Below are 14679 nucleotides of genomic sequence, written 5' to 3'. Positions count from 1 at the left end.
GGTGTTGGAGAAGACTCTTAAGAGTCCCTTGGACTGCAAGGAGATCCAACCAATCCATCCTAAAGGACATCAGTCCTGGTGTTTATTGGAAGGACTGATGCTGAAGCTGAAACTCCAAGACTTTGGCTCTCTGATGCGAAGAGCTGACTCATTGGAAAAGATTCTGATGCTGGGAAAGATTAGGGGCAGGGGGAGAAGGGGATGACAGTGGATGAGATGGCTGGATGGCATCGTTGACTAGATGGATATGGGTTTGGGTGGACTCTGGGCATTGGTGATGGACAGGGAGGCCTGGCGTGCTGTGGTTCATGGGGTCGCAAAGAGTCGGACATGAATGAGCAGCTGAACTGAACTGAACTGAATGGAGAAACAGACATAGAGAAAAGACTTAAGGACATGGGGAGAGGGGGGGAGAGGGTGATATGTATGGAAAGTGTAACATGGAAATTTACATTACCATATGTAAAATAGATAGCCAATGGGAATTTGCTGTCTGGCTCAGGAAACTCAGCCAGGGGCTGTGTCAATCTAGAGGGGTGGGATGGGGTGAAAGATTGGAGGGAGGTTCAAAAGGGAGGGGGTATATGTATCTATGGCTGAATCATGTTGAGAGTTGACAGAAAACAACAAAATTTTGTAAAGAAATTATCCTTCAATTAAAAGATTAATTTAAAAAACTCAAAAAAAAAAAAAAAAAAAAAAAAGCCAACCTCAACATTCTACTCAACGTTCAAAAAACTAAGATCATGGCATCCAGTCCCACCACTTCATGGCAAATAGACGGGGAAACAATGAAAACAGTGACTTTATTTTCTTGGGATCCAAAACCACTGTGGATGGTGACTGCAGCTATGAAATTAAAAGATACTTGCTCCTTGGAAGAAAAGCTATGACAAATCTAGACAGCGTATTAAAAAGCAGAGACATTATTTTGCCTACAAACGTCCATCTAGTCAAAGCTATGTGGTTTCCTCATTTACAGATATGAGAGTTGGACAATAAAAAAGGCTAAATGCTGGTGAATTGATGCCTTTAAACTGTGGTGCTGGAGAAGGCTCTTGAGAGTCCATTGGACTACAAGGAGATCAAACCAGTCAATCCTAAAGGAAATCAACACTGAATATTCATCAGAAGGACTGATACTGAAGCTGAAACTCCAAATCTTCAGCCACCTGATGCAAAGGACTGACTCATTGGAAAAGACCCTGATGCTGGGAAAGATTGAAGGCAGAAGGAGGAGGGGACGACAGAGATGGGTGGATGGCATCACCGACTCAATGGACATGATTTTGAACAAACTCCAGGAGATGGTGGACAGGAAAGCCTGGCATGCTTCAGTCTATGGGGTCACAGAGTCGGAGATGACTGAGCAACGGAAGAACCACAAAATGACAAGATTATTATCTAAAAAAAATTAAGAATTCTTATCAATAATTTAAAAAGACAAGACAGTTCAATTTTAAAAGGCAAAGGATATTAAAGGTCTTCTGATAGAATATGAAATGTAAATCACCAATAAAATATCAAAATGTTTTACCTTTACAGTAACCCAAACATGAGAATCTTTATAAAAGACATATTTTTATAAAAAATTTACCTATTAGATTGGCAATTTTACAAATTTATGAAAACCAATTTCAAGCAACTAAGAATGTTCAGAAATAGCTCTCATATGATGATGGTAAAAGCTTAAATTAATTTAGGGAATACGGAGGACAATTTGGTAGTGTCTGTTAACTTTAAATTCTGTACACCCTATGTTACTGAAATTACACTTTGGCATATCTACCCAAGACAACCATATGACATATGCCCTGGAGCTAGATATAAAATTCACTGGGTCAGCAAAATAAATAGCAAAAAAATTAAAAATAAAGAAAAAATAAGAATGCCCATTTATGGAGGAATAATTAAATAAACTATTTTACATTACACTGTTGAATAATATGTAGCTGTTAAAAAGATTAGATTTATACTTCTACCAATATAATAACTCTCTAAGCTTGCTCTCTCCGTCTTTTTTTTTTTTTTTTTGTGAAAAAAGCAATCTGCTGAACAACTCTTGAATAATAATTTAATTTAAGTAAAAAGAGAGAACAAAATGCAACATAAATCATACCAAGTGATTCCTTTAAGTGAATATGTAAGTGAAGGAATCACACTATTTGATAACAATTAATACCTCTTGAAAGGGTGGATTAAAGGTTAGAGGTGGTGACTAAATGGGACTTTGGACTTGATTGTTATGTTTGCCTTTTTTGATTTTAGCCCCAAAGAGAACACCTCTAGTTAATCTTGGTTGATTAATTTCAAATATGAGTATTAATTCCATGAAAGAAAGTGGCATCATTCAGTAAATGAATAGAAGGAAGAAAACATTAGGCAGAGAAATAGGGAGAAAGAATGAATGGAAGGAAAAAAATGTATGTGTGTAGTAAGTAAGTGGAGGACAGGAGAAAGATTTGGATTTTATTCAATAGATGCAGACCCATCAGAGACTTTTCATACAAGGAGAACTATATGATAAACACAGTTCCGTGGGGCAGCTGATTTGTGCAAGATGGAGAAGCATGTGGAGTGAATGGAAATGCACAGCAGTACAGTTCTGATAAAGTAGGGATAAGCAATGATAGTATCTAAGCAAATTCAAATGTTTCAGAGTAGCCAGCTGAGAAGGAGCAGCTGAGAAAGGGGATACCCAATTTGCAAAGAGCTCTGAAGAAGACTAGAGAAAATGAGATTCAGAAAACAGTAAAGGTATTATTCTCGTACAGAAGAGAGAGCACCTTTTCCATCATAGCAGGAGGGAAAGTTGGAAAGGAGTAGATGTAGATGCAAGGTGTTTATTATAGTGCAATCATATGAGCACATGGTCATCCCCAGCAGTGCCCTGCAAGTTAGGTACAGGCAGGAGATAACAGAATTCTGGATTAATCTTGGGTATTTGCCAAAGGGTGAAAACAGTCATGTCTCAGGTGATCCTATATGGGGGACAAAAAGTGAAATGAAGAACGAGAAAGTCTGACCCACTGAGAGGAGTGAAGGAAAAAAGGACAAATGATGGGGAGAAAAAAGTGGCTCCTGGAACTAGTTTTTCTCTCTCATTTTCTTTCTGTAGCAAGTATTTAAAGAGAGTTTTCAACATTCTGAGCATTCTTCTAAGGCTGAGTATATTGTGACAGATGAGGCACAAAATATTCTTGTTTTCATGGACCTTATGGTCTAGTGGGAGGCATAGTGAAAGCATGTAAACTAAATATGCAAACAAGAAAAAATATGTTTTTTATACAATTAAAGCTATGTAGGAAAACAAAACGACTTGTTGGACAGAGGGTGGTTGGTGAGTACTTGAACAGGAGAAGGCATTTGAGCTAGAAACTAAATAATGCAAAAGAGGCAAACACAGAGAAATCTGAGAGAAGACTAGGTAGGAAGAATAAAAAGAACAAAATCCTGAGGCTGGACTAAGCTTGACATTAAAAAAAAAAAAAAAAGAAGATAAAAAGATCAATGTAAACTGAAGTGTAGTTATTAAGATGGAGATAGAAAATAGGAACTAAGAGGTGTGCAGGGAATAGATTGTACAAGAGTTTAGGAACAGGAAGCCAATGGCAGGTTGCATTCCTGAAGCAACAGGAACCCAATAAAGGGTAACAAAAAGGTTATGATATGATCTGACTTAGTCTTTAAGAAAAGGAAAGGACCAAAAATGAAGCTAGTAGATTAATAAGAGACCATTGCAGTAGTCTGGGTGAGATACAGCGGTAACCAGAATAAGCATGTTGGTAGGACGTACAGCGAGAAAGGGTTGAATGCAGTATAAGTTATGGAAACAGGATCAATCAGTTCAGTTCAGTCACTCAGTCATATCTGACTTTTTGCGACCCCATGGATGGCAGCACACCAGGGTTCCCTATCCATCACCAACTCCCAGAACTTGCTCAAACTCATGTCCATCGAGTTGGTGATGCCATCCAACCATCTCAACCTCTGTTATCCCCTTGTCCTCCAGCCCTCAATCTTTCCCAGCATCAAGGTTTTTATCAAATGAATCAGTTTGTCTCATCAAGTGGCCAAAGTATTGGAGTTTCCGCTTCAGCATCAGTCCTTCCAATGAATATTCACGACTGATTTCCTTTAGGATGGACTGGTTGGATCTCCTTGCAGTCCACGGGACTCTCAAGAGTCTTTTCCAACACCATACTTCAAAAGCATCAATTTTTCAGCGCTCAGCTTTATTCACAGTCCAACTCTCACATCCATACATGACCACTGGAAAAACCAGAGCCTTGACTAGACGGATCTTTGTTGGCAAAGTAATGTCTCTGCTTTTTAATATGCTATCTAGGTTGGTCATAACTTTCCTTCCAAGGAGTAAGTGTCTTTTAATTTCATGGCTGCAGTCACCATCTGCAGCGATTTTGGAGCCCAGAAAAATAAAGTCTGACACTGTTTCCACTGTCTCCCCATCTATTTGCCATGAAGTGATGGGACCAGATGCCATAATCTTAGTTTTCTGAATGTTGAGCTCTAAGCCAACTTTTTCACTCTCCTCTTTCACTTTCATCGAGGCTTTTTAGTTCCTCTTCACTCTCTGCCATAAGGTGCAAGTGTCTTTTAATTTCATGGCTGCAGTGATCATCTGCAGTGATTTTGGAACCCAAGAAAATAAAGTCTGTCATTGTTTCCATTGTTTTCCTATCTATTTGCTATGAAGTGATGGGACAGGAGGCCATGATCTTCATTTTTTGAATGTGGAATTTTAAGTCAGCTTTTTCACTCTCTTCTTTCACTTTCTTCAAGAGGATCTTTAGTTTCTCTTCACTTTCTGCCTCAAAGGTGGTGTCATCTGCATATCTGAGGTTACTATTATTTCTCCAAGCAATCTTGATTCCAGCTTGTGCTTCATCTAGCTTGGCATTTCACATGATGTACTCTGCATAGAAGTTAAATAAGCGGGGTGACAACATACAGCCTTGACATACTCTTTTCCCAATTTGGAACCAGTCTGTTGTCCCATGTCCAGTTTTAACTGTTGCTTCTCAACCTACATACAGATTTCTCAGGAGGCAGATAAGATGGTCTGGTACTCCCAACACTTGAAGAATTTTCCACAGTTTGTTATGATCTACACAGTCAAAGGCTTTGGTATAATCAGTAAAGCAGAAGATGGTTTCTGGGAACTCTCTTGCTTTTTTAATGATCCAGTGGATGTTGAAAATTTGATCTCTGGTTCCTATGCCTTTTCTAAATCCAGCTTGAACATCTGGAAGTTCACAGTTCACATACTGTTGAAGCCTGGCTTGGAGAATTTTGAGCATTACTTTGCTAGTGTGCGAGATGAGTGCAATTGTGTGGTAGTTTAAACATTCTTTGTAGTTTAAACATTTCTTTGGGATTGGACTGAAAACAGACCTTTTCCAGTCCTGTGGGCACTGCTGAGTTTTCCAAATTTGCTGGCATATTGAATGCAGCACTTTAACAGCATCAACTTTTAGGATCTGAAATAGATCAGCTGGAATTCCATCATCTCCACTAGCTTTATTCATAGTCATGCTTCCTAAGGTCCACTTGACTTTGCCTTCTGGGATATCTGGCTCTAGGTGAGTGATCATATGATCCTGATTTTCTTGGATGTGAAGATCTTTTTTGTATAATTCTTCTGTGTATTCTTGACACCTCTTCTTAATATATCTTCTGCTTCTGTTAGGTCCACACCATTTCTGTCCTTTATTGAGCCCATCTTTGCATGAAATGTTTCCTGGGTATCTCTAATTTCCTTGAAGAGATCTCTAGTCTTTCCCATTCTATTGTTTTCCTCTATTTCTTTGCATTAATCACTGAGGAAGGCTTTCTTATCTCTCCTTGCTATTCTTTGGAACTCTGCATTCAAATGGATATATCTTTCCTTTTCTCCTTTGGCTTTCACTTTTCTTCTTTTCTCAGCTATTTGTAAGGCCTCCTCACACAAGCATTTTGCCTTTTTTCATTTCTTTTTCTTGGGGATGGTCTTGATCATTGCCTCCTGTGCAATGTCACAAACTTTCATCCATTGTTCTTCAGGCACTCTGTCTATCAGATCTAATCCCTTGAACCTATTTGTCACTTCCACTGTATAATTGTAAGGGATTTGATTTAGGTCATACCTGAATGGTCTGGTGATTTACCCTACTTTCTTCAATTTAAGTCTGAATTTGGCAATAAGGAGTTCATGATCTGAGCCACAGTCAGCTCCCGGTCTTGTTTTTATTGAATGTATAATGCTTCTCCGTCTTTGGCTGCAAAGAATATAATCAATATGATTTTGATATTGACCATCTGGTGATGTCTATGTGTAGAGTTGTCTCTTATGTTGGAATAGGTTGTTTGCTATGACCAGTGCATTCTCTTGGCAAAACTCTATTAGCCTTTGTCCTGCTTCATTTTGTACTCCAAGGCCAAACTTGCCTGTTACTACAGGTATCTCTTGACTTCCCCCTTTTGCATTCCAGTTCTCTATGATGAAAAGGACATCTTCTTTTTCCTGTTAGCTCTAGAATGTCTTGTAGGTCTTCATAGAACCATTCAACTTCAGCTTCTTAAGCACTCCTGGTCGTGGATTACTGCTTGGATTACTGTGCTATTGAATGGTTTGCCTTGGAAATGAACAGAGATCATTCTGTCATTTTTGAGATTGCACCAAAGTACTGCATTTCAGACTCTCTTGTTGACCGTGAGGACTACTCCATTTGTTCTAAGGGATTTTTGCTCACAGTGGTGTATATAATGGCCATCTGAGTTAAATTCAACCATTCCAGTCCATTTTAGTTCACTGATTCCTAAAATGTCGATGTCCACTCTTGCCATCTCCTGTTTGACAACTTCCAATTTGCCTTGATTCATGGACCTAACATTCCAGGTTCCTATGCAATATTGCTCTTTACAGCATCAGAATTTACTTCTATCACCAGTCACATCCACAACTGGGCATTGTTTTCACTTTGGCTGTGTCTCTTCATTCTTTCTGGAATTATTTCTCCACTGATCTCCAGTAGCATATTGGACACCTACTGACCTTGGGTGTTCGTCTTTCAGTGTCATATTTTTTTGCCTTTGTTGAGGAGATCAAATTGATTGGTGGCTTTTCTGATGAGGTAACACAGGGAATGGCAGTAAGGCTTGCCATGAAAAGAAGGAAACAATCTACAAGGTGGAATATTCAGTTAATGATATGGAGAAGTGGTTGCAAGGTAAATGCCAGTGAAGAGAGGAGGTTAGAGATGGTGAGCAGATGATGAGAACCTGAGATTAACAGAATTTTTTTACATAAATTTGGAATATTCATGAGTCGTGTGTAGGAATGGAGAGTGTATATTTTATCTCATTCATTACAGAGGTAAATAGGGTTGGGAAATGAGAAGTGTGAGAAAGCACAAAAGCTAGTCAGCCAGAGGGAGGATGGCATGGTCAGTGAAGAGGCTGAGAATACAGTGACATCAATTTATCTTGTACCCTGTGTGCCTCAACACAAAGTATGATGCAGTAACAAAATGTAGAGTGAGAATAGTAAGATGTGAGTTTGGTGGAGAGCTTTAGAGCATATGGGAATGTGAATACACAAATGGGTGGATGGCCCTGGAGATTTATGCTTTGCAGACTGACCAAGGATATTAAGAATGGTGAGTTTATGGCTATGCTTTCTCTAAAAATCTGAAGTCGGCTCTTAACCAAATGACAGTGTTTTTGCAAGAATAAGGGAAGGGGTGAGCTATGCAGGAGCTTGGTTTTCCTGTCCCTACCCAAAAAATAGGGGCATTGTTAGAGAGCCTGGAGGCTAGCTTGGGAACAGAGGAACAATGTTTGGGTGAGAAGGTTGTCCTTGAGTGATGAATTCTGAGTCCCAATGGGAGGGAACTTTGTAATATGAACAGGGAAATATAACATAAGGACAATGAGGAAGAAGCTCTTGAAGGCATTTGTTATTCAGTTCAGTTCAGTCGCTCACTCATGTCTGACTCTTTGAGTCCATGAACCGCAGCATGCCATGCCTCCCTGTCCATCACCAATGCCTGGAGTCCACCCAAACCCATGTCCATTGAGTTGGTGATGCCATCCAACCATCTCATCCTCTGTGTCCCCTTCTCCTTCTGCCCTCAATCTTTCCCAGCATCAGAGTCTTTTCAAATGAGTCAGTTCTTCACATCAGGTGGCTCAAGTATTGAAGTTTCAGCTTCAATATCAGTCCTTCCAATGAACACCCAGGACTGATCTCCTTTAGGATGGACTGGTTGGATCTCCTTGCAGTCCAAGGGACTCTCAAGAGTCTTCTCCAACACCATAGTTCAAAAGCAATAATTCTTCTGTGCTCAGCTTTCTTTATAGTCCAACTCTCACATCCATACATGACTACTGGAAAAACCGTAGCCTTGACTAGACGGATCTTTGTTGGCAAAGTAATGTCTCTGCTTTTTAATATGCTGTCTAGGTTGGTCATAACTTTCCTTCCAAGGAGTAAGCGTCTTTTAACTTCATGGCTGCAGTCACCATCTGCAGTGATTTTGGAGCCCAGAAAAATAAAGTCAACCACTGTTACCACTGTTTCCCCATCTATTTCCCATGAAGTGATGGGACCGGATGCCATGATCTTAGTTTTCTGAATGCTGAGCTTTAAGCCAACTTTTTCACTCTCCTCTTTCACTTTCATCAAGAGGCTTTTTAGTTCCTCTTCACTTTCTGCCATAAGGGTGGTGTCATCAGCATATCTGAGGTTATTGCTATTTCTCCTGGCGATCTTGATTCCAGTTTGTGCTTCATCCAGCCTGCCATTTTGCATGATGTACTCTGCATATAAGTTAAATAAGCAGGGTGACAATATACAGCCTTGACGTACTCCTTTTCCTATTTGGAGCCAGTCTGTTGTTCCATGTCCAGTTCTAACTGTTACTTCCTGACCTGCATATAGGTTTCTCAAGTGGCAGGTCAGGTCGTCTGGTATTCCCATCTCTTTCAGAATTTTCCACAGTTTATTGTGATCCACACACTCAAAGGCTTTGGCATAGTCAATAAAGAAGAAATACATGTTTTTCTGGAACTCTCTTGCTTTTTCGATGATCCAGCAGATGTTGGCAATTTGATCTCTAGTTCCTCTGCCTTTGTTATTAGAGAGGGTAAATCTAAGCATGAAAGACCAATTGCATTCTAGGAAAGAGACTAATTAATAGTTAATAAAAGAATACAGAAAAATTGATATCTATAGACAAACGTGAAAGAGTTAGTCACTCAATCATGTTCGACTCTTTGAGACCCCATGGACTGTAACTTGCCAGGCTCCTCTGCCCGTGGGATTTTCCAGGCAAGAACACCAGAGTGGGTTGCCATTCCCTTCTCCAGGGATCTTCCTGACCCAAGGGTTGAACCTGCATCTCTTGCATCTCCTACATTGCAGGCAGATTCTTTATAGCCTGAGCCACCAGGGAGTTTCAAGACAAAAGGTGGCTGAGAAAAAAATGGATTCAGAACTAGATGGTCAGAGAGCAGACTCTGCTATCTCATCAAGTCCTCATAACTTAATGTTATTAACTGTTCTGTATACAGAAGACACCTTATAAAAGTCCCAATGGCCAACACTTTGAGTAACCTTTCCTAATTCTATTCCAGAGAAAGAGGGAAGATGTTTGGTTCAGCTACTGACTGCTGCCAGGTCCCTTAATCTGCTCAACTGGAAAGAATGAGTTAAGGTAGCATTCATGGTCAATCAAAGGTAAAAAGAGAAATCACTGATATCCCCACTTCTATGTAAATGAACTGGGGCAGGACCCAGGTTTCAGTAATGTTTAAATGTTCATGGCTTTTAAAATTCTAATGTGCAGCCAGGGTTGGAGATCATTGCTATATTTACAGAGAAATATTTACTATTCTTTCTTACAAAATCATAATAATACCATTAAGAAAAGAAGGTATAAAAAAAAAAAGAAAAGAAGGTAGGATTCAGGAAGATAATTACAAATATCCCCCCCTTATGAATATGTTCAAACATTCTAAATAATATTAGCAAGTTAATTTCAGCAATATATTAAAAGAACAGTAGAATATAACCATTAGAGGTACATCACAAATTTAGTTACAAATTTGGTTATTGTCCCCTAAAAGTTATGGGAAAAAAACATATGGAAAGTTGTAATGAATACTTACTAATTTTTTTTAAATGTAAGAAATGAGGAGTTGATGAATTGTGTATCTTGATAAAACACATATAACACATCCTACCAGTCCAAAACTGGTGAAATCTAAAAGTCTTGCCATCAAAGTTAGGTTTAAGTTACAGTTATCTGCTTTTCCTGATGTTATTCTGGAATTATTTGATAATGTCATTAAACAAAGATATACAGTATTTAATGCATAATATGTTGAAAATAATAGCAAAAATAAAAAACCTAGGAGATGCCACTTAAAAAGTTATTAGAACTGCCCTGCAGATGCCAGACTCGCCGGCACCACGGGTGCGGCCGCCCTGCTGCACCTGTGCCGTTGGGGCAGAGAGGAAGCGGCTATTTCCACGCTCAGTGCTCGGAACCGTGGGCACTAAGAATGGTTTGTAGCCGGACATCACCGAGGGAGCCCCTTGTTCCCACGTGCACGGAAGAGAAGGCCGGGGAGGACTAAGTGAGCGACAGGCACACGGCGCGCTTGGGTCCGGTGGGGTTGACCCGGAGAGGGTCTGCTGGAAATGATGGCTCTTGTCAGTCTGTGGGAGGACTGTTTAGGAGTCCCTTGAGGAAAGGCCAGAGGATTCCGTTGATGGTGCTGCTGCAGAAAAACAGGGTTTGGGCGGATTCGCTGATTAGAAAAATAAATAAATAAAAATAAAAATTAGCGATAAAAAAAAAAAGTTATTAGAAATTAGAAATACTAGAGATTTTCAAAATAGTGGCAAAATTAAAAATCAACATAAAAATACTTTTATACTAATCAAATAATAACAGACTAGAAAAAGCAGTTTAAAAAATATCCCACCCACAATAGCAATAGTAAAAATAAATCTAGAAAATCACTTAATGTAAACTATGCAAAATACATATAAATAAATTTGCAAAACTCTGCCAAAGCAAGAAGGTATAAATAAATGGTATGGTTCTTGGATATAGAGATTCAATTTTATATCACATTAGTTCTCCCTAAACTAATCAATAAATTTAGTGTATGCTCAATGAAAATTCCAATGTGTGTGCAAATGTTTGTCTCTCTCTCTTTTTGTGTTTAAGTTTGTAATATATCAAAATATTTTAAAATGCAACTAGAAGAAGAAAATTTCAATAGTCAGACTTGCACAGGAAAAAATAGTGAAGCATACAATAAAACAATCAAAATCACAACAGAATGATGTAAGTGCAAGACTAGAATATATCATTTGAAAATACATTTTCAAAGTTTAAATATACCCAGGACATAAGGACAATTAGACTATAAAAAGCAAGTACTTCAAATTGACAAGGGGAAAGTATATTGTTCACTAAGTTTTGGTGTTAACTTTCAGTCATTAGGTAATAAATAAACCATTGTTCACTGACTTCAATAAAATAAATTCCAGAAAGAACAAAGATTTAAATATAAAGACATACATAAAATATTAGAAAGTGAAAGGACATATATATATACGTGTGTGTGTGTTATAAATCTTTAAAAATATTGACAGATTTCACTACATAAAATTTTCAAATGCTGGCATAGTAAAAAGCAGTACAGAGAAAGGAAAGAACAAAAATGGTGAACATTTTTGGGGTCACATTGACAGAAAAATGTATTTGAAAAGATAACAGATTTCTTAAAACCCAACAGAAAGATGAGCCAAAAAATATGTAGAGGAAATATTGACAAAAAGTTTAAAAGGCAATAAATGCATGTAAAGATGATTAAGCTCCTTAATACTCAACTACTACAAATTAAAAAGCTTTCTTCTACAAGTCAAACTTGCAAATACTCCAGAAAAGATTTATAAAGCTTTTTGTAAGCATATGGGTAAGAGACACTGTTTTGGAGAAAGTATAAATAAACATAACACCTTTAAGGGCAATTTAGCTACATCTGGCTAACTGAAATAAAATGTCTCATTGGCCTGGCATTTTCAATCCTAAGCTTTCATCGTATATAAAAACTTACCCATATAAGAAAACAATATCTGTGCTTGAATATGTAACTGATGAGTGTGTATAAATGTATGTACCGTATGTAAATATATAAAATATATGTAAATTCAAACATTTATATATATATGTGTGTGTACACATACACAAAATATTCATACCTGCATTGTTCATGAAAGTCAAAAATGAGAGATTGATTAGTTTACTTTGACTCATCTGTAGAATGGATCATATATGAAAATAAGAGATTAAATAGCTCTCTTTGAAATCAATGGAAAGGAATCATGGGATGTATGTTAGCTTGAAATGCATTCTTCAGAACAGGCTGCCCAGTGTGGTCTGATTTATATACATCTGTTCTTTATACACAGCTATTTTAAAGTTCAGTTTGGTTAGAATTTTTTAATGAAATAAATGTATTATTTGTTTTTAATTAGTTAGCTACTTACAAAATAATTTTATTCTTCTGTGGTCCTCAAAATATAGTCTGAATGAATTAGCACTTTCAAAGGATTGTAAAATACAAATACCCATCACACACTTAAATTTTAGTTAATATATTGCACAGTTTAGAAGGCATCTCTAGAGGTTTTAGTGCCTTAAGTCAAATTGCAGGAACATTAATTTTTGTTGTCTAAGTCATCAGCTAAAGTGGTGAACAGTAATTGAGCAGGACAATGCTTTTATTGAACAAGATTCTAATATCTTATATATTCTTTTTTTTTCTTTATAGCTTCCTTTGTTTCTCATTTCTGCTTTATCTCTTAAAATATTTATCATACACCTACTATAAAAGTGCATGTGAAATAACTGAGATCTGCTTTTGACCTGTTTAAAAAAAAATCAATCCCCTATGATTTGATCTCATTTATTTTAGGCAAGTGAGATATTTCATCTCCATTATATTCTTATATGGTGAGCATTGCTAACTCCATTTTTGGTACACACCAAACACACACATACCATTAAGTGAGTTAATTAAACCTCAAAGAATTGATTTCTTTCTGACTTTATTAAAATACTGAGTTTATTTCATATGTATATTGTTGTCTCCCCACCATTTCCATTTGTCTGACCAAAATAGCAGTGTGGACTACTATTTCATACATACTTAAAAGCAAGCAAAGGGTAGAGTCCCATTTCTTAAAACTAAACAGGCACTTTGGACAACACAGTCTTGCCAATCAAACCTGGAAAACATGTATCAGACATTTATCAGACACCTTAGGGAAAGTTCTCACTCTGATATAAAAAGGGCAGCCATATATCAACTTCACAGAAATGAAATAAGATGGAACATTTCTACTACTTAAAATACTTCCTTTAAGAGACTTCCTCCACTGCCAGAGAATGTGAACAGTCTCCTGGTCAGTCATCAGGAATCAGTTCTTCACATAATTGATAAACATGGGCTCCACATTAGGAAGAGAGCCACATTCTATACCTGCTTGCATTTTTGATAATGCCTTCTATAGAACTAGGTTCTTTTGGTGTCTTAGGAGGTTTTTTTTTTTTTTTTTCCAGTTTTTGGATGGATTCTTGACCTTTTGATTTTAGTGTGAATGGTTTCGAATCTTTTTCATTCTGGTTTCATTTTCATGCATTTTGCCTTTGAATAATTTCAGCTCAAGTAAAAGACAATGATAACTCTAAATTTTGGGAAAATGGAGTGTTTTAAATATCTGTTGTCTTATTTTCTTATTTTTTAGATGACTATTTATAACACTGTTGCCAGTTGACAGTTATTTTCATCTCTCTCAAAACCATAATATATAGGTAATTAAAATTTACTCTAGAGAATAGCTAGAAAAAAATTAAAAATCAAATCTACTTCAAAGCCTTTTATTCTTCTCATTTTCAGTGAACAAAAATTCCTTAATGTTAGCTGATCTTGTATATTTTCCCTAATGTGACTTTTACTACCTCTATAATGAATTAGAACAGAAATAAATGGTAGTAACTACCTGTGTTTCATGTGATAATTACTATAATCACACCATCATCATTCTCTGTATTGATGTCTTTTTCCTACAACACATCAAGAAAAGTATTTACTTCTAAGGTGATGGACGACTTGCAACAACAATTCAGACAGGTATTATGATGATAGGTAATAAGGTAAATACAATTTTCCTTTGAAACAGAAATAAGACATGCTTTCTATGTTGGTGTGTGTATACTTTATGCTTAAAGACACTCTTTAAATTTTGCAGACATTAAATGGGGTGTCTGATTAGAAGAAGCCTGATGTAGTCAAAAGTAGAGAATTTAAGCTTATTTTTCTCCCAAAGTACACTATGTTCTTTACAATTTTTTAAAATGACCTTTTTAAGGGAAAAAGTCAGCTTCAGTGGCCAAAATTATTGATGGTTTAAAGGTGGCCTAAATGGCAAATTACTAAATAATTTTAAATATATTGTTTTAAACACTTGAATTGTTCTCTCGTGCAGAGAGTAAATAGAAAAGAAGAAAGCATTTCATACTATCTTTCATGTTGAAATTGCTATTTATTATTAGAGTGTTATCAACCCAGCACTGAACCTGATGATCTGTAATGAGA

At 37.1% G+C, this 14679-nt stretch overlaps 1 non-coding gene across 1 annotated transcript; it reads left to right on the top strand.

The window, feature by feature from the left end:
• Positions 1-10453: 10453 nt before the first annotated feature.
• On the top strand, positions 10454-10587 carry LOC133051355 (small nucleolar RNA SNORA43). The gene has a single exon (XR_009691852.1). It is a non-coding gene; the product is annotated as a small nucleolar RNA SNORA43 (small nucleolar RNA).
• The last annotated feature ends 4092 nt before the right edge of the window (positions 10588-14679 follow it).

Source organism: Dama dama, chromosome 33 (genome assembly GCF_033118175.1).
Source record: "Dama dama isolate Ldn47 chromosome 33, ASM3311817v1, whole genome shotgun sequence".
In the NCBI taxonomy this organism is placed as follows: Eukaryota; Metazoa; Chordata; class Mammalia; order Artiodactyla; family Cervidae; genus Dama; species Dama dama.
This window is presented reverse-complemented; position numbering and strand designations above follow the sequence as displayed.